A 19,613-nucleotide genomic window follows, 5' to 3' on the forward strand; every position below is an offset into this window, starting at 1 on the left:
TCAGGGGAACTCCTGCACATACTGGAAATTGATAGGAATATGTTTTCATTTAAAAAAGGCTTCTAAAGGGGTACGTGGATGTAAACAAAGGACGATTTGAGCTGCAGTCAAACACGCTACCACTGAGCTATACCCCCATGACATTTGCATAAGCAAGTCAGTGATCTTAAGGATTTTGAAGGACAGGCCCTGCTCAGAGAGCTCCTCTTCCACTCCCAGACCACAGTGGTTTAATACTGGGGTTCGATTAAGCTTTAAAGATGCATGTAGACACCCCAGTCTGCACCCCCACGGAGACAGCTTCTCCCACTGACATTGCTACCGCCTCTCCGGGGGGTGGATAAACTACACGGAGGGGACAGCTCTCGCCCATCCCCTCAGAGCCTCTTCATTAACGAGCCGCAGCAGTGCAGAGGCATTCGTGCGGCTGTGCCACGGCAGCATTTCGAATGTCGACTTGCCTCAGAGGAAGACCAGACTGGCTCCATTTGGCACCTCGGATGGCAAGACGCCCACACTGACTGCTGTGCGGTTGTGTAAGTGTGGCCATGGCTGAACCGCAAGAATCCCTGCCCGTTTCCCTGCCGGCTGGAGCACGAGGAGAGCGTGTCTGTGGTTGAGGACGTTGCTGTAGATTGTCCATTCCCTGCCTTGACAATTCAGACGGTCCCTGTCCCCAACGTACCCCCAGCACCTCTGTGATCCCAACAGCAGGTTTCCTCTGGGGCACTGAGATTTCTGGGGGAGTTGGTGGCTCCTTTCCTTCCTCGCCCTGGAGGAAACTCAACTTTTTATTCCATCCTTGATGATTCATGGAATAACAAGAGCGGCATGAAGAAAGAGGAGAGGGAACGTCTCACGGCCGGGGGGAAGGTGGCCGTGTCCCCTCTGTCTGGCCATTGCCGGAGAGAAGGTTTCACTGGAATTGAATGCCCTGGCTCAGAGGAGAGACACAGGAAGATTTTGCTGTTCATGGAGCCACACAAAGGAAATGTTTCTCTGTGTGGAAATGAGGAGGGAAATGAAACACCCACATGGTGGCACCTCAGGCATAAGGGAACCCTGTAGGATTGGACTAGGATACGTTCTCAAGCAGCATGTTTCTTACTTTGCCCATCTGTCAATTTTGATTATTATGGATGGAAATATTTTGCCATCGGGTTGTGTGTTTACACCAAAACTGACAATTACCAACAAATACGTCGTTCTTCCGAGCCTGCCTAGTCTGCAGTTGGGGGGTTTCGAGGGACACAGTCACTCTCCCCAGGCCCCAGGCCAGGCCTGTGCTCTCCATGCTGCCCACTTCCCACCCTGCTGGGATCCTTCCCTCATCCTCCCCCCCCCGCCCCGAGAACTCTGCCCCCCAGCCCCGCTTCTGGGATCATCTCCCCTCCCCTGCTGGCAGGCTCCCGCCCCGTTCCTTTCTTTTCCGGCCTCCCCTCTGAGCAAAAGCTCTGCCCTCTTCCCACACCGGGAATTGAACCTGGGCCACCTGGGTGAAAACCAGGAATCCTGACCACTAGACCACATGGGACTGGCCCTGCTGCGCTTCTCTAAGCCAACCCCTCGTGAGAGCAGCAGTGCCGCCCAGCGGGGCCTGCGCCCAGGGCTGCACGAACCCTCCGGGTGCTGAGGTTTCCCCTCTCTCCATTCCCGGTGCCTGTGATCAGGAACCACAGATCGGGGCTCTCAGGTGCTGCACAGACTGGGACTGAGATTGGACCCCCTCTTGTGCAAGGCGCTGTACAAACCCTGGCCAACACTGGGACACCCATGGGGTTCCCCTCAATTTCCCTCAGCCTCTGCTGCCCAACTTCTTCTGACCCTCCCAATAAACCCACCTTTCCAAACAGTCCTTCTTCCCCTGCCCCCTCTCTTGGCTTGCACACCCCGGGCCCATCTGCTCCCGCCCCCCAGGTGAAGAAGCGATGGAGGCAACTTCAGCCACTGGAGACAGCCCCAGCCAGCGCTGCAGCCCGCCCCGGGGTGCTCTTTGCAAGACGCAGGAAGCAGGAGCGGTGGGTGCTGGGCAGAAGGAGGCAGGAGCCCGGAGAACAAAGCCCAGAGATCGGGGGCGGGGCAGCGCCTGGGGGCGGGGCTCGGGCACAGCTCGGGGGCGGGGCAGCGCCTGGGGGCGGAGCTCGGGCACAGCTCGGGGGCGGGGCAGCTCCTGGGGGCGGGGTTCAGGCCCAGACCAGGCGCTGCTGCTGCCTCCCTGTTACCCGGGAGCCCGGGCTGGGCAGCTGCGGCTCCCCCCTGGGGTCCCTGCTGGGGGGGCCCATCATTAACCCCTCCGTGCCCGGCCGGGGGGGGCTTTCTCCAGCCGGGACCAGCCCCTGGGCAGCCCCGGGCTCTGCCCGCCCCCAGCCGGAGCCCCCCGATGAGCGGGAGACCCCGGTGGGGGGGGGAGCGCTGGGGGGGGCAGAAAAGTGACTTTCTGCCCCCCTGGCCCCGGGGAGAAGCCTCGGAGCTGCCTCAGCCCCAGCGGAGCCGCCGCCAGGATCTGCCCCCGGTACGGCTGGGATGGGGGGGAGAGACTGGGGCCCTGCAGGGGGGGGTCCCCTGTGGGGTGGGGGTGTCAGGCAGGGAGGGGAAGGTCGGGGGGGGGGGTTTGAACTGTCTCTGTGCAGCCAGGAAATTCCTGGGGCAGAAGTGGGGGGCGGGGGAAGGGGGGGAGTTAATTGGATCCTGTCCCTGTTTGTGCCCCTTGCCTCTCACCCCCGATACAAATTCTCCCTAGTTCTTTCCCTTTTCATTATCACACGTGGCTGTAAAATCCAGGGAGATCCCCCCCCCTTCCCCTCAACTGATCCGCTCTCTCGTCTCTCCTGATTCCCCCCCACCCCCGGTCTCTCCCTCGTTCTCAAATGTCCATTTAAAATCTCCTCCCATGGGGGGATTTCCCCCCCCCCCCGCAGTTTTATCCCCAGCGATTTGTCCCGGTGTCGGTGGGAAATTGTTGCCCGGAGCCATCCCCCAACCTGGCTGCCCCCGGCGTGGGGGTGGGAGGAGACGCCGGGTCTCTGCTCGGGAAGGGAGAAGCAAGTGTCCCCCATGGGGACTGCCCGGACCCCGGTTTCCCAATCCCAGCTGCTGTCCCCTACCTACCAACACAGTTGCCCCCAGCCCTCAGTTGCCCCCCACCTGCTCATCCCCCACTGCAACCCCTTTCCCTCATCCAGGGAGCCTTCCCCCTCCTTTGCCCTCTTCAATCAGCTCCTCAGAGGGCTCCCTGCTGCCCATCTGAACGGGGGCAGTGGGGGGGACCATCACTTTCTGTTTATGTGTTGGACAGTCGCATAAAATCCAGCCCAACCGTCCCCCTTTTCCACCAGTTAGTTAATAGCAATATAAAATCCCCTCCGGTCTTGGTGTTTTTCTCTGGTGTTATCCATTGCCTAGTTTGTGACACATTTTCTCGGCTAATCTTATAGAAAATATCCGAAACGTTTGCCTCACTTTTCCTCTAGTTGTCTATTTCTGATTAAATATACCCTGAGATTTTCTTACTATTTCATCATTAGAGAGACTGGGAAAATCTCACATTTACACCTTTTCTCAGATTCTTGAACATGGATCTAAAACGTTTGCCAATGTTGCCCATTTCCGCTGTGTTGATTTACCAAATATTGATGGGAAATACACTCAGCTGTTACCTGATATCAAAAACTGATAGAAAATCCCTCCGATTTCCACCCTTTCTCTTTCATTTCTGAACACTGATCTCAAAATTCAGGTTTTGCCTCTATGTCGTTATCAAATGTCAATTAAAAATCCTCTCGGGTTTGGGGCTCTTCCCCATGTCTCTAAATCCCAGCAACTTCTCCTTCCTTGGGGGGAACCTGTCGCCCTGAGTCCTTCTCCATCCTGGAGGTTGCAGGGAGTTAAATTGCCCAGTGATCATCTTTCCCCTCTCCTTGAGAATCATTTGTTCCCCCCTTTATCTCTGTTAAAAATCTTTACTGATGAAAGAGATCAGCCATGTATTCAATACCCATCAAAGCCAGAGGCCTCCCCCTGTTTGGGGGATCGGTGGTTCCCAGCTGGTGACAGGAGAGTTGGCTGGACCCTTTTCTTTTCCCCAGCCGGCACGGGATGGGGAGGTCCCTCTGAGTGCAGCGTGGGTCCAGAAGTATCCCAAACCCCATGACAAAGGGTCTCTGTGAGGGGTTGCTTCCCACAGTGCTAAGATGCAGCCACCTCTGGGGTGGATCCATGGTGGCCATTATTTGCTGATGACAGGGCATGGAAATTTCTTACCAATTTTTTGGCCCCTCCAGGCCGTCCATTCTCCTGTTAAATAAGAGTCCCCCAGGGCTCCCTCTGTTTGTGTGACTGGCCGTCAAGGGGTGGTGATAACTTTCTATCCACTTATTAGACACTGTGAGGGAACACTGTTGCTGGGGGGGTGCATGTCTGTGTGGGGAGATTGCAGCGGGAGCTGAAGGGGCATTGTGGTAGGGGGAGGCCTCTGGGTGGCTGGGCAGGGGGGACCCTCGTCAGGTTGGTGGGTTCTGGAGGGTTTGGGGTTTCAGGGGGTGGTTGTGATGTGCCCAGCCCTGAGGCTATGGGTCCTGGAGGTGGGTATTGCGGTGGGCCTGTTGGCTGCAGACCAGTGGGGGTGGGGGTCTCTTGGGGAGGGGGGGCAGGGGGTTAGAGGGTACCTGGTGCTGTGCCAGGGGCTCTGTCTGGGATTGCCCAGCTGGCTCCTGGGATCATTGCCATGCCCGGTGCACAGAGCTGTGCGGGGGGGATCCCCGGCGCGAGGTCAAGGGATGCCAGGCAAGCAGTGTGAGGGGTCCTGCTGTAAAGCATCAGGTGGTCCAGCCGGGGGTGGGGGGGTCCCAGGCAAATGGCCTGGCAGATCCTGCTGGAGGGCAGGCAGGGGTCCGAGGCAGGCAGTGGGGGACTGAATTCCCAGAGGGGGGTCCCCTTGGGGTGGTTCCTGGCTGCTGGGGCTCTTGGTGGGGGGAATTCTGGGATTCCCAACCTGGCAGTAACAGTCTGGTGGGGGGTTCTGTTGGCCAGTGGGGCTCTGAGGGGTATCTGGGGTCCCTGGCCAGGGACTCTGGGGGCTGGGTCCCAGGGAATATCTGGTGGGACCCTGGCTGGGGGGGTCTGGGCTCTGGCTACTGGGGGCCCTGGATGGAGGCTCTGGGGGCTGCTACTAACCATGCCACTTATCTCTGATCACCTTGTGCCAGAACCCTGGCTCCAAGCACTGCCCGGCGGCATTCCCCGGCCACGCCCAGTCACCGTGATAACTTTCTATCCACTTCTCAAACACTGTGAGGTGAAATCACAGGTTTTGATTTTCTCCCCCCTTGAAAACTGCAGGAAATTCTGGTTCCATCGGGAAAATTCATGACCCCCAGTCCTTGTCCTAGATCTGGGGGGGTGAGGGAGGTGGGAAGGGGGTTAGCACTGCCACACAATGGTCTCTTCCACAGCGTTCTGGACTCATTCTTTCTGAAATCTGGTTTCATTGAGACCATCATGACTCCAGTCACTGCATGGAAAGACAAGGAGGGACTCCAGAAGAACAGTTGGGCAAATGAGATTAGCAATTCTCCCTGTGAGGAGCGGCTCTCATTAGCTGCTCTCCCCAGAGAGCTAAGGGAGGGAAGGCTGCTCATACGCTCTGTCCCTCTCCGCTCAGGATATTGGGGTTCAGCTTCCTGGTCAGACCCTGCAGCCTCCATTGAGATCTGGGAGACCGGGCTGAGCAGCTGCTGCTCCCCCACCAGGGCTTCTGTGCTGGGAAGTGACCTTAATTAAAGCTTCTTCTCTGCTGAGCCCAGGTGAGGACTTTCTCCAGCTGGTTCTGGCCCCCTGGGGCAGCCCTGGGCCTTGCTAATACTAAATTCTCAGCCAGAGATTCCAGGTAACTGAAAGAAATGAAGGGAAAATGCTGGGGTCTGGCCTTAAAATGACTCTACACAAACAGCCCCTCCTCCCCCAGTCATTTCTCGTCCCATTAGCAATTGCAGGATCAAATCCAGCCATGAGGGAGCAACCAACCCAGGAATGGGACTTTCCTACCAGATGGGCAGGGAGAGGGGACAGGGCAAAGGAGATAGGAGACAGACTGAAAGGGGCCGTGGGAGAGAAGAGTTTCAAGAGAGATTTCCAGATCGCTAATCTGCCCAGACAGAGGTAACGCTGCACCCTGGTTAATATCACTTTCATGTGGACAAAATGAGGATCAGAGAGAGGAAAAGCCAGTTCCTGACCCCACATCCCTCCTGCTGGGGTGTGGCTGCCCTGGGGTCAGTGTCCGAGGGAATCCTCGAAAGGGACTCTTTTGGTTCTGCTCTTTTACAGCATTGTGTTCAGAGACTTTGTTGCGGAGTGGTGGGGAGGGAGAAAGGAGGCTTAGAAATGTGTCTGTGGGCTTAGCCTGGCAGGAGAAGCCAGGTCTACGCTGTAATGAAGAGAATATAAAGCATTTTCCCAGCACGGCAGACTGTAGGATGTCTGTCTGTGGGGAAAGGGTCTGGGGGAAGCGTAATGTGAAATGAACTGAATCCTGGTCTGAAACCTCCACAACGGCCCTTCTCGCCCTGCCAGGCTGCAGAATGACGTCCATGTTTTGCTCCAGCTCATCCCGTCCTCCCATGGGACAGGGGAGCGACATGGGTGCAGAGGAGCCAGCTCAGGTAGGGATTATTGGGGGGGTTCTGATTTGTTCCTGCAGGAGGGAGAGGGACAGCAAATACACCGGAGAGGGGAAGGTTTGCACTGTCTGGTTTGGAGGTTGGAGCGGAAATGCACAGGGTGGAGAAAGGGAGGAGGCCAGGGGGTGGCAGACCTGCTGGGAGTTGTTTAATAAGTGGCCTAGATTCGAGGAAGAGACCCATGGGGTTCAGAGGTGGAAATGCCCTAATTTGTGGAACAGAAAATAACCCACCAACATGGGGCTAGGAAAACTGACCAGACTCCCAGTGCTGGAGCCTGACCCGACTAACCAGTGAGATATGAAGGGGGCACCCACCCATCAGGCTTAGGGGAGATTCCCCTCCCTTCAGATCCAGCTCCTCACAAGGAGGAGGGTGTTGGGCTTCCTACAAGAGATCTCTCCCTAGTCCCTGCTCGGGGCAGCATCTCCTGTATCAGTCTGTGGCTAGTAGGTGTGTGATGGATCTGCTGGGAGAGAGGAGGGGCTCTCTCTTCGTCCCTCACCCTGGTGTTTCCTGGGTGCTCTGAGCAGGGTGGGGGTGGGACTCTGTTGACTGCGATCCACCCAGAGTTTCCGTTTGATTGGCTCCTCTCCCCCACGAATAGTGGGGTTGTGAGTGGGGCAGCAGGTCCTGAGTGTGGGGCTCTTGCTCTTTCAGGGGCCGGTGACCTTCGAGGAGGTGGCTGTGTATTTCACCAGGGAAGAGGGGGCTCTGCTGGACCCCGCTCAGAGAGCCCTCTACAGAGACGTCATGCAGGAGACCTATGAGACTGTGACCTCGCTGAGTAAGGGTTCCTGTCCCCTCGGTTCTTGGAGGGGGAAATGAAGAGATGAGGTTCACCCCACCCCTGCAATGCCCCCTCTGCTCTGCCCTGTTCCAGCATCACCCCAGCGTGCCAGTGACACACACACGACCAGAGACCCTCCCGGGCTGCAGAACACTGTGGGGACAGAGCACAGGGGCAGTACCGCACAGTGTCCAATATCTCCTGTTTGCACAAGTAAAACGGGGGGGTTAGGTCCAGCATAACGAACAGAAGCTTCCTACCCCTGGCCTTCTCTCAAACCCTGACCCTTCTCCACCCAAACGAGGATGTGCTTGGGGTGTAAGAAGCAGGCTGCTGGAGTCAGGGCTGCTGGTCCAGGGTTACTGATCACACAGAGACTCGGGGCGTCCTTGAATGCTGGCTGGGGGAATCCAGACAAGGGAGCTCCAGCATCAGAACATTGAATCTCACCCAGGATTACAGATGACACAACTCCTCACTGGTCTGGATTGCCCCCGTGCATGGGAAAATGGCCCAGGTTGGTAGTGGAACTTCCTGAAACGTGGAGGGTGTTGCTCCCCCATCCCCATGTGTAATAGCCACAATCTCTCTCTTCTGCAGACTCCTTGGATTTTGGGCTCCATCATTCCTGAAGTCACATGACCTAATTCTTATGTTTCACATTCTGCTTTTCCAGACTAATTAGAGTCTGTTGCTCCTGAATTGTAGCTTCTAATTTCCCAGTGTTCTCCACACCCAGGGACTTTCATACTCTTTCCCATTACGGTGGACTCACTAGATTCCCTAGTACATAAGAACGGCCACACTGGGTCAGACCAAAGGTCCATCTAGCCCAGTATCCCGTCTTCCAACAGTAACCAATGCCAATTCCCCAGAGGGAATGAACAGAACAGATAATCATAGAATCATAGAAGAGCAGTGTTGGAAGGGACCTCAGGAGGTCATCTAGTCCAACCCTCTGCTGAAAGCAGGACCAATCCCCAACTAAATCATCCCAGCCAGGGCTATGTCAAGCCTGACCTTAAAAACCTCAAAGAAAGGAGATTCCACCACCTCCCTAGGTAACCCATTCCAGTGTTTCACCACCCTCCTAGTGAAAAAGTTTTTCATAATATCCAACCTAAACCTCCCCCACTTCAACTTGAGACCATTACTCCTCGTTCTGTCATCCGCCACCACTGAGAACAGTCTAGATCCATCCTCTCTGAAACCCCCTTTCAGGTAGTTGAAAGCAGCTATCAAATCCCCCCTCATTCTTCTCTTCCGTAGACTAAACAATCCCAGTTCCCTCAGCCTCTCCTCATAAGTCATGTGCTCCAGTCCCCTAATCATTTTTGTTGCAATCCGCTGGACGCTTTCCAATTTTTCCACATCCTTCTTGTAGTGTGGAGCCCAAAACTGGACACAGTACTCCAGATGAGGCCTCACCAGTGTCAAATAGAGGGGAATGATCACGTCCCTCAATCTGCTGGCAATGCCCCTACATATACATCCCAAAATGCCATTGGCCTTCTTGGCAACAAGGGCACACTGTTGACTCATATCGAGGTTCTCGTCCACTGTAACCCCTAGGTCCTTTTCTGCAGAACTGCTGCCGAGCCATTCGGTCTCTAGTCTGTAGTGGTGCATGGGATTCTTCCATCCTAAGTGCAGGACTCTGCACTTGTCCTTGTTGAACCTCCTCAGATTTCTTTTGGCCCAATCCTCTCATTTGTCTAGGGCCCTCTGTATCCTCTCCCTACCCTCCAGCGTATCTACCTCTCCTCCCAGTTTAGTGTCATCTGCAAACTTGCTGAGGGTGCAATCCACACCATCCTCCAGATCATTAATGAAGATATTGAACAAAACCGGCCCTAGGACTGACCCTTGGGGCACTCCACTTGATACCGGCTGCCAACTAGACATGAAGCCATTGATATCTACCCGTTGAGCCCGACAATCTAGCCAGCTTTCTATCCACCTTATAGTCCATTCATCCAGCCCATACTTCTTTAACTTGCTGGCAAGAATACTGTGGGAGACCATGTCAAAAGCTTTGCTAAAGTCAAGGAACAACACGTCCACTGCTTTCCCCTCATCCACAGAGCCAGTTATCTCGTCATAGAAGGCAATTAGATTAGTCAGGCATGACTTGCCCTTGGTGAATCCATGCTGACTGTTCCTGATCACTTTCCTCTCCTCTAAGTGCTTCAGAATTGATTCCTTGAGGACCTGCTCCATGAAAATCCTGTGAGGTTCAGCACAGACCAGAGAGAGAGCAGGGAAATCAGCCAGGGGATAAAGTGGGTAAATTAATTTCCTGTCGGGGAACTCAGAAGGACCTCAAGGAAAGCACAAGACAGCAGGAAATCCTCAGGGGAAAGACAAAAAATACATGCACTGAGTGTGGGAAAAACGTATATGACCAGTCAGCCTTTATAAAGCATCAGAGAATCCATGCTTTGTACCAGCCCACGAGGCATTGCAAGGCCTTCTCACAGCACCCTGCGGCCAGTTGCACAGTGGGATAGCGACCCACAATGCACTGCTCTCTGGGGCGATCCAAGAGCTGCTAGCCTGGATGCGCTCCGGTGACACAAGCAGCCTAGTGTGGACATGCAACAGCGGCTTAATTAAAACGCTTTAACTAAAGCAGCATAACTCTGTCGTGTAGACGTAGCCTGGCTCCCACTGGGGCCAAGGATGCTCAGGCACTGAAACTAAAGAGCCACAACTTCCTCCGTAGTTGGCAGGATTCAAACCTGCACAGGGAGAGCCCGCCCCCCCCCAAGGGATTTCGAGTCCACCACCTTAACCACTCAGCCACAACTACTTGCTTTATACAGCGCTCTCACGACACTCTAGTTCTGTTCTCACTGAGTGATCGTTTCCAATTGTTTCCTCAGACCAGCGTCCACAACACACTCACTGCTGGGCGGTTGTGTAAGTGTGCCCAGGGCAGAACAAGAATTCCTGCTGGTTTCCCTTCTGGCTGGAGCATGAGGAGAGTGGGTCTGTGGCCAATGACGTTGCTGTAGATTGTTGTAAAATTCCTGCCTCGATAATTCAGACAGTCCCTTTCCCGTCATATCCCCAGTACATCAGTGACTGTAATAGCAGGGGGCAGGTTTTCTGTGGGGCACAGAGCTTTGCCAGGGGGTTGGTGTCTCCTTCCTTTCCTCACCCTGGAGCAAACTCAGCTTTTCATTCCATCTTTAATGTGTCATGGAATAACAACAGCGGCATGAAGAAAGAGGTGGGCAGGGTGGGTCTCAGGGGAGGGGCAGAGAGGTTCGAGCAGCAGACAGGGCAGGGGCCTCAGGGGAGGGGCACAGAGGTGCGAGTGGTGGGCAGGGCAGGGGAGGTCGGGGAGGGGACAGAGAGGCATGGGTGGCAGGCTGGGTGGGTCTCATGGGTGGGGCTGAGAGATGGGAGTGGCGGCCGTGGTGGGTCTCAGGGGAGGGGTCAGAGAGGTGTGGGTGGCGGGCAGACCTTGGGGTAGGGGGTGGAGAGTAATGAGCAGCAGGCAAGGAGGCCTCGGGGAGAGAGGAGGGAGTGAAAGGTGGACCAGCAGGCCTCAGCCGAAGAGGCAGAGTGGGGTGGGAAGAAGTCCTCCTGTTAAGCCAGTGCTATCTACACCGGGATTAGGTTGATATAACTGCATTGCTCAGGGAAGGTAAATGTTTTACACCCCAAAGTAATGTCTTTACACTGACTTAATTTTGTAGGATAGACCTGTCCAAAGAATCACACACACACCTTGGGAGTAAAACTTCACCTGCTTCTCTGCTTTACAGAATCGAAACACAAGAAACGCTTGTCAGGGCCCAGTGCGGGTTGGCAGGGAGTCGGGTGTGGGCAGACACCATGTGTTAGCCAGAGGAAGGCACCATGGATGAGCTGGTTTAAAGCACCTGTCTCGTAAACAGGAGATCCTGGGTTCAACTCCCAATAGTGGCTTTTAAGGCACCTGGTACTGGCTGCTATCAGAAGACAAATAACAGAGTTAGACGGACCTTTGGTCTAGCCCAGTGTAGCCGTTCTTCTTGTTTAAATTACACTCACAGGCACTGATAATAGAGTGACTGAAAGTTTGGGTGTGAAGGGCTGATAGGTCAGTGGTGCAGTCCCCTCGCAGATGACCCCCTCCCTCCGGGACAGGGGCAGGTCCGAGCTCTCCCACCAAGCGGCTCATTGGGGCTGCCAGAATCTGTGGGCGGCTCATTCAGTTTACGCCGAGGGTGGAGTCCTGCTTTGTGCACCGTGTCTGAGAATGAAAATCCTAAACCTCCCTTTGAAATAACGAATGCAGCGGGACCTGTTTTTGTCCCTGCCCCAAAGCAGACAGAGAAATGGAGACATGTCACTGAGTCCAGGGGAATACTTCACTGCGGTTTTACCTTTTTCACTTGCCAAACTCCCGCCCAACCTTCTGGGCTCCGAGAGCAGGGTCCTGAGCCTGAGCCGAGACACGTACACTGCAACTTTACAGCCCAAGCCGCTGTCCTGGATTAATGTGACACGGGCCAGCCGTGGGTGATTCATTGCACTGTAGACGTATCCTAACGTTATGTCTGCACAGCGATTAAAACACCCAGGGCACCTGTCTCAGAGCCCGGGGCAGCTGACTCAGGCTTCTGGGGCTGGGGCTGCAGGGCTATAAAATGGCAGTGGAGACAGATGGGCTTGAGCCCAACCTCTGAGGCCCCACGAGTGGGGAGGGTTTCCGAATCCAGACTTCAGCATGAACACCGATATCTGCACCCCACTTTTCAGCCCCACGGCTTGAGCTCCAGGAGCCCACGTCAGGTGACCCAGGCCAGCCCTGCTGCCATCTTTGTCCCGGGAGAGAGGGACTCTACGGGGACGTCTCCATTGCAGTGTCAGCCCAGGGGTGGCAGGCTGTGCTCAAAGCAGCACCCTGGAAGCCCCATAGTCACCACTCTCATAGAATTAAGGTAGGATTTGTACAGAGTCGGCCTGGCGAGCTATCATTGTAAAAGTCGTGATCTGTTGAAGGCTAATACCTGGGTGGATGGTGTGTGCTAGCCGTGTCTGGGAAGTGGTGGAGTTTTGCTCTGGGTGCGTCACTGAAATATGTGAGGAGGCTGGGAAATGGCCACCCCCAGCCTTTCCGGTGTGACGCTGGAGGAGCCAGACTCGCTCCTGGCCCAGTAAAGGTATCCACGCTCCCAAGGACTCTCCCAGGAACCGTGTACAATGCGGACTCCTCCGAGACAGCCCGGAGACAATGGACACTGCTTGACTCACAACGTAGCAGAGGAACTTCCTAGCAAGTTGGAAGAGGGGAAGAGACGTCATGACTTGGCCTCTCTCCCCGGCAATTCAACACCTGGCAACACATCTGGAGGACAAAGACTGAACTGAAATAATTCAGAGATCAGAAGAGAATAATAATAATCCATCCAAATCAAAGTCCCAAACAGACAAGTATTGGTTACTCAACAGAAAATTTTTCATGTGGGGGATTTTGTTTTCCCAGTCAGACCTTGCCAAGGGAAGCAGAGAGAAAATCTTTGAGTTGCCTCCTTCAGAACAGCTTGGCCTAGACACTCTAGCTGTGGGTCACTGTCGTGGCCTTGCTGAGAACAGGGGCACTTTAATTATTTGGGCAGGTCCCAGGGTGTTTGGGAGAGATTATGAGGCTGTTAGCTTTTGAGATAAAAATTAAGAAACAAAGAACTCTTTGAGAAATCTGGGATTTCGACATGTTTTTTTGAAAGCAAGGGAGGGCTGAGTTCCTGAGAAGGTTTTTGTTTGCAGGAAGCAATGTGGCTTGTACCAAAGGGGAGATGGTTGTTTGTGAAGGAGGGGAGAAGAGAAAATGCACACGATGGGGACCGGATTCAAACCCATGCATGCAAAGCACAATGATTAGCAGCCCACCACTTTAACCACTTGGCCACCTCATGTGAGCTGCCGAAGAAGGGACAGGAGGAGAAATCGAAGGCCAGCAGAGGTAGGGACAATAAGGAGTTTTTAAATACCAAGTGTAAGGAGGGTCTGAATGACCTCCCCCCTCACATCTAGTGATGAGCTGGGGCAAAGACTTCAGGAACAGGCCGTGTTTACATAGACAGGCCTCCTCTGCCTAGCTATGCAGCAAGTATCCTTTGTACAAAACAAACAAACAAAATATAAAGGTAATTCTTCCGTTTTCCTGCACTCAGCCAAAAAAATTGTGAAAAGAAAGGGGCATTTTTAAGCAATCATCTGTCCCCACCCAGGGGCTGGGGAATGTTTATTTTGTTTTTCAGACACTTTCGGGGCAAGCTGGGGCCAGTGGAAGAAAACCCAGAACGCCCTGGGTCCCCTGTTGCAACAACACATTGTGTTCTGTGTTTGTCTTCTTGTTCCTGTTATTTTGGTGGATATTGTAAATTCTTCAGGCGTGACACCCCCTTTTAATTGGGCATGTCATGCTGCCCCTTTCGGGACCAAGGGAAAATGTACCCTAATTCAACCTCTTCCACCCTCTACTCCGCCCCCTCCCTCCAAATTGTCTGTGACACCCCCATCCCCACGGTGCTCTACCCCCATCCAGAGACCTGTGGTTCTTAATGCAACTGGATAACAAATGACTATCGCTCTGTTCCCCACTGACTGGTCTCTCAGTACAAGATTTCCTAACTGTTCTCAGTTCACGAAAGTACGTGAAAGAATGTTGCCATGGGTAATTTCAAACTCATTTGGATTGAATAGGTGGAAATTAAAGAAGAACGTCCTTAAATGGTGAGCCCTCACAAATTACCTCTGGTAAAGCTGAAACTCATTGCAGGAAGCTGACTCAGTGTCTTGAATCCAACGCTTGGAACGTGCCCTGGGGCTACTGGACAGAGGGGGATTACAACAGGGATTTGCACTTAGCTCAACTGATGGTTGGTTGGAAAATGTTATTCTAACCCTCGATCAGGGTTGGAAGGGACCTCAGGAGGTGTCTAGTCCAACCCCCTGCTCAAAGCAGGACCAATCCCCAACTAAATCATCCCAGCCAGGGCTTTGTCAAGCCAGGCCTTAAAAACCTCAAAGGAAGGAGATTCCTCACCTCCCTAGGTAACCCATTCCAGTGTTTCACCACCCTCCTAGGGAAATAGTGTTTCCTAATATCCAACCTAAACCTCCCCCCCTGCAACTTGAGACCATCACTCCTTGTTCTGTCATCTGCTACCACTGAGAACAGTCTAGATCCATCCTCTTTGGAACCCCCTTTCAGGTAGTTGAAAGCAGCTATCAAATCCCCCCTCATTCTTCTCTTCCACAGACTAAATAATCCCAGCTCCCTCAGCCTCTCCTCGTAAGTCATGGGCCCCAGCCCCGTAATCATTTTTGTTGCCTTCCCCTGGACTCTCTCCAATTTGCTTCTGTAGTGGGAGGGGGCCCTGAAAACTGGGCGCAATGCTCCAGATGTGGCCTCACCAGTGCCGAATAGAGGGGAATAATCACTGCCCTCCATCTGCTGGCAACGCTCCTCCTAATGCAGCCCGATATGACCAGTTACCCATATTGAATGCAGGCTCAGCAATATTTGATCAATTGGTTACTGTCCATTCAGTCGGTTATTTCCTACTTATTCATAACTAATGAAGATGCTCTAAGGGGATGGGAGAGAGCTGTCCCGTCCGTGTAGTTAATCCACCTCCCCGAGAGAGGGTAGGTATGTCAGTGGGAGAAGCTGTGTCAGTGGGAGAAGCTGTGGGGTCTACATGTATAGATAAAGTTTAATCAGACCCCATTTTTAAAACCACCCATGGTCTGGGAATGGAAAAGGAGCTCTCTGAGGCAGGGCCTGTCCTTCAAGGTCCTTAAGATCACTAACTCCCCTATACAATTGCTATGGGGGGGTAGCTCAGTGGTTGAGTGTTTGACTGCAGCTCAAGTGGTCCTTGGTTCAAATCCAAGTGCCCCCTTACAAACCTGTTCCCTTAACAAAAATAAGGGCCTATCCATCTCCATTATGTTTGGGAGCTCCACTGAACAGGGATGAATGGAAACACTCAGTGTTTTCCTGTGCAAATGCATAGAAACCTAGCAAAGAGGTCCCTCAGCTGAAATCAGTTCCAATCCTCTGAGTGTCTAGTTTATGTTTTCGTCAATGAAACAAAGACACATGAAGGCACATTTGCAGGTCCTTGGTCTCCATTGTGTGGAAGAACAAGAACCCCATCCCCTTGGGAGGAATGGACTAGTTTGTGTTACATTCGGTAAGTAAGTTGCCATTGGGACTGAGAACTCTACTGGAGGTGGACAGGAGTCTGCTCCAAAAATAAAATAACCACGATTTACCAAACTACCTGTTACACATTCGATCCTCTCTTTGTGCACACAATATACATTGGGGCTCGAATAAATGGCCACCTTCCTTTAACACAGATCGTTGTTCCTTGTGACTGTCAGATGCCTTCCAATGGCAGCTGTTGAAAGGGAACGTGCTTCGAGCTCATGATCACCCACAGCGTCTCTGTAAGGTTCCCAACCACAGAGCTGGTTGTGGCTGCCTCTAAGTAACCGCAGAGTCAGTGTAGGACCAGATCGTTACTTGCACAGCGTCACTTTCTGGTCTCACTGATCTTTTGGGTAGAAACAGCCATTTCCTGCCTCTCTGTCACACAGAAGGACAATTTTCTTTGCGCAGACGCAGGAACATCAAGATCTTTCTCTGTCCCTTGTGCAAAGCAGGGTGTCAAATTCCAAGGAACCCTCCTCGTCTGCGATGGAAACAATGGAGAAGCAGGGGGCCCTGGGCACCTCCAGCCCTGGCCGGGAGATGTTCCCTCCCCGCTTTCTTTATGCTGCTGTTGTTATTTTCATGGAAAGGCTGGGATGGGGGAAAAGCTGAGTTCACTCCAGGTGGAGGGAAAAAAGGACGCTGAGAATCTCAGGGCCTCAGGGAAAACCCAACCCCTGCTACCGGGATCACTAAGGTGCTGGGGATTTGAGCAGGAAAGGGACTGTGTGAATTGTCCAGATGGAGAATGAATAACCATCGACAACTAGATCCACCTCATTAACCACCGACACAGGCTAATCGTGCTGCGGAGAGAAGGGAAACTGGGAGCGATTCTTTGCTGTCAGCCATGGAAACAGTGACCCAAGTGCACTGCAGTGAAGGTGCTGGGGAAAGCTGGACTTTACAGGCAGGTGGAAATAGCAGATCCTAGAAACACCTGGAGCCCCCCCCCCCAACTTCTTCCACCGGGGTGAGGTGTTGAGTGACTCACAGCGCCCCCCAGCGCCGTTCCCTTTCAGCAGGGGGTGGCAGCTCCAGCCAGTCAATGCCGGGGAGAGGGCCGAGTGTATCTCTGCACCCTGAGTCCAGGGCAGGCCCTCTCTCTCCCCCATATACAGGAACTGGCCCTGCTGCAAAGTGACCCCTAAGAACCAGCAACCTCCAGGACAGAGGGTTTGGCCCTTAGAGCAGGGAATGTGTCCCCCATGCTGCCGTTAGGCCCCTGGAGGCTCTGGAAACAAGAGGGCTCTGAGTGTAACCCACCCCAAACGGCCCCCATCTGCGGATGTAGCTCAGTGGTAGAGCGCATGATTTGCATGTATGAGGCCCTGGGTTCGATCCCCAGCATCTCCAGGTTCTCTTTTCACGCTGCTGCTTTACTCAGGCCCAGCAGGGATGTGGCCCAGCAGTCTCCCTGCAGGAGTTTCAGTCCTGCTCAGTGCGGGGCAGGTGCCCATTGCACAGAAGGTCTGTGGGGGTTTCTGCTCCTAAGTCACCTTGGTACTTTTAAAAACAAAAGGAGGACTTGTGGCACCTTAGAGACTAACCAATTTATTTGAGCATAAGCTTTCGTGAGCCACAGCTCACTTTATCGGATGCATACTGTGGAAAGTGTAGAAGATCTTTTATACACACAAAGTATGAAAAAATACCTCCCCCCACCCCACTCTCCTGCTGGCAATAGCTTATCTAAAGTGACCACTCTCCTTACAATGTGCATGATAATCAAGGTGGGCCATTTCCAGCACAAATCCAGGGTTTAAAAAGAACGTCTGGGGGGCGGGGTAGGAAAAAACAAGGGGAAATAGGTTACCTTGCATAATGACTTAGCCACTCCCAGTCTCTATTCAAGCCTAAGTTAATTGTATCCAATTTGCAAATGAATTCCAATTCAACAGTCTCTCGCTGGAGTCTGGATTTGAAGTTTTTTTGTTGTAATATGACAACTTTCATGTCTGTAATCGAGTGACCAGAGAGATTGAAGTGTTCTCCGACTGGTTTATGAATGTTATAATTCTTGACATCTGATTTATGTCCATTTATTCTTTTACGTAGAGACTGTCCAGTTTGACCAATGTACATGGCAGAGGGGCATTGCTGGCACATGATGGCATATATCACATTGGTGGATGTGCAGGTGAACGAGCCTCTGATACTGTGGCTGATGTGATTAGGCCCTGTGATGGTGTCCCCTGAATAGATATGTGGACACAGTTGGCAACGGGCTTTGTTGCAAGGATAGGTTCCTGGGTTAGTGGTTCTGTTGTGTGGTGTGTGGTTGCTGGTGAGTATTTGCTTCAGGTTGGGGGCTGTCTGTAGGCAAGGACTGGCCTGTCTCCCAAGATTTGTGAGAGTGTTGGGTCATCCTTCAGGGTAGGTTGTAGATCCTTAATAATGCGTTGGAGGGGTTTTAGTTGGGGGCTGAAGGTGACGGCTAGTGGCGTTCTGTTATTTTCTTTGTTAGGCCTGTCCTGTAGTAGGTGACTTCTGGGTACTCTTCTGGCTCTGTCAATCTGTTTCTTCACTTCCGCAGGTGGGTATTGTAGTTGTAAGAATGCTTGATAGAGATCTTGTAGGTGTTTGTCTGTGTCTGAGGGGTTGGAGCAAATGCGGTTGTATCGCAGAGCTTGGCTGTAGACGATGGACCGTGTGGTGTGGTCAGGGTGAAAGCTGGAGGCATGTAGGTAGGAATAGCGGTCAGTAGGTTTCCGGTATAGGGTGGTGTTTATGTGACCATTGTTTATTAGCACTGTAGTGTCCAGGAAGTGGATCTCTTGTGTGGACTGGATCTTGTGTGGTCAATTGTTTAAGTCAATATTGTCTCAGATGTTCTGGGGAGAGAATTCCATAGTAAGTGATTTTGCATTTTTGCAGGACATCAGACCCCCTGGGGAGAAGCTCCTCACAGAAAATGTGGCCCCAGGAGTGTCAGAGAAGGGAATCACTGTTTGCCTTACAAGGTGGGTGAGGGAAACCCTGCAGGGACTTAGATTCCTCCAGAGTCTGATGAAACCATTGGTGGGGAAAGTCCAGGGAAGCGGAGGAGGAGAAGGAGAGGTAAAAAGGGCTTGTAGCTCTTGTGCAATCCCCATGCTCCCAGCAGAAGGGTCCAGGGGGTTCAGCACTTTGGCTGCTTGTTGAGGACACAGAATTCAGAAGATGGCAAAGCTCAGAGCCCCCTTACATGGAGTCGGAATGCAATCAGGTCACAATGAGGGGGAGGAAACTCCCTCCCTTGCTCTCTATGCCAAAGTTCCTATCAGCTCAATGTCCTTCCCAGAAGAAGGCCCAGGTCGGCTGCTGAGAGGGTTGCAATGGGGTCAATGAAGGCAGAGGAGGATTGTTCCTCCTGGGTTTTCTCTGTGTTGCTCTGTGATCCTAGTGGAGGAAGCTGACACAGCATTTGAGTTTGTTTCAGTGGCTTGGGTTGGGCTCAGGTTGTGACCCTGAGCACAGGGATTCCTGCCCGCTCTGCTCTTAGCCGCTCAGGGAATGGACAAAGGAGCAGCTTCAGAAATTGGACAGAATATAGTCTAAGGAAGTGCAGCACAGCTGAGAAGAACAAGAGCCTCATCCTCTCCCTGGTGGTCTAGTGGTTAGGATTTGGCGCTCTCACCGCCACGGCCTGGGTTCAATTCCCAGTCAGGGAAAAGTCACTTTACAGCAAAACACCTTAATTTATCCTTCACTTGCAATTTTAACAAATTGACGCTTTTTCCCTGACTCCCCCATCTTCTATGTGATCTTGGCAAGGGCTTTGGAGACCATATCAAAATCAAAGCTTCCCACTGACTAGGAGCAGAACGTGGACATGTTTCCACTGTGCACCTCGATGTCCACAAATAGGTGCAAATTCTTGTTCCCCCTTGCTAGCTAGCCTAACCAATGTTATAACAACAGTAATAGACACTCAGGTTGA

General features: G+C 52.9%; 1 protein-coding gene and 4 non-coding genes across 5 annotated transcripts in view; 4 read left to right on the plus strand and 1 right to left on the minus strand.

Moving 5' to 3' along the window:
* The window catches only part of LOC141978798 (uncharacterized), a 157,521-nt gene that overhangs the window by 34,511 nt on the left and 103,397 nt on the right, over positions 1 to 19,613 (plus strand). The gene's annotated exons all lie outside the window — the stretch shown is intronic.
* TRNAE-UUC (transfer RNA glutamic acid (anticodon UUC)) lies at positions 1,463 to 1,534 on the minus strand. Its single transcript has one exon. It is a non-coding gene; the product is annotated as a tRNA-Glu (tRNA).
* TRNAC-GCA (transfer RNA cysteine (anticodon GCA)) lies at positions 15,303 to 15,374 on the plus strand. The gene has a single exon. It is a non-coding gene; the product is annotated as a tRNA-Cys (tRNA).
* On the plus strand, positions 16,976 to 17,047 carry TRNAA-UGC (transfer RNA alanine (anticodon UGC)). Its single transcript has one exon. It is a non-coding gene; the product is annotated as a tRNA-Ala (tRNA).
* Positions 19,273 to 19,344, plus strand: TRNAE-CUC (transfer RNA glutamic acid (anticodon CUC)). Its single transcript has one exon. It is a non-coding gene; the product is annotated as a tRNA-Glu (tRNA).

This window comes from Natator depressus, chromosome 28, assembly GCF_965152275.1.
Source record: "Natator depressus isolate rNatDep1 chromosome 28, rNatDep2.hap1, whole genome shotgun sequence".
In the NCBI taxonomy this organism is placed as follows: Eukaryota; Metazoa; Chordata; order Testudines; family Cheloniidae; genus Natator; species Natator depressus.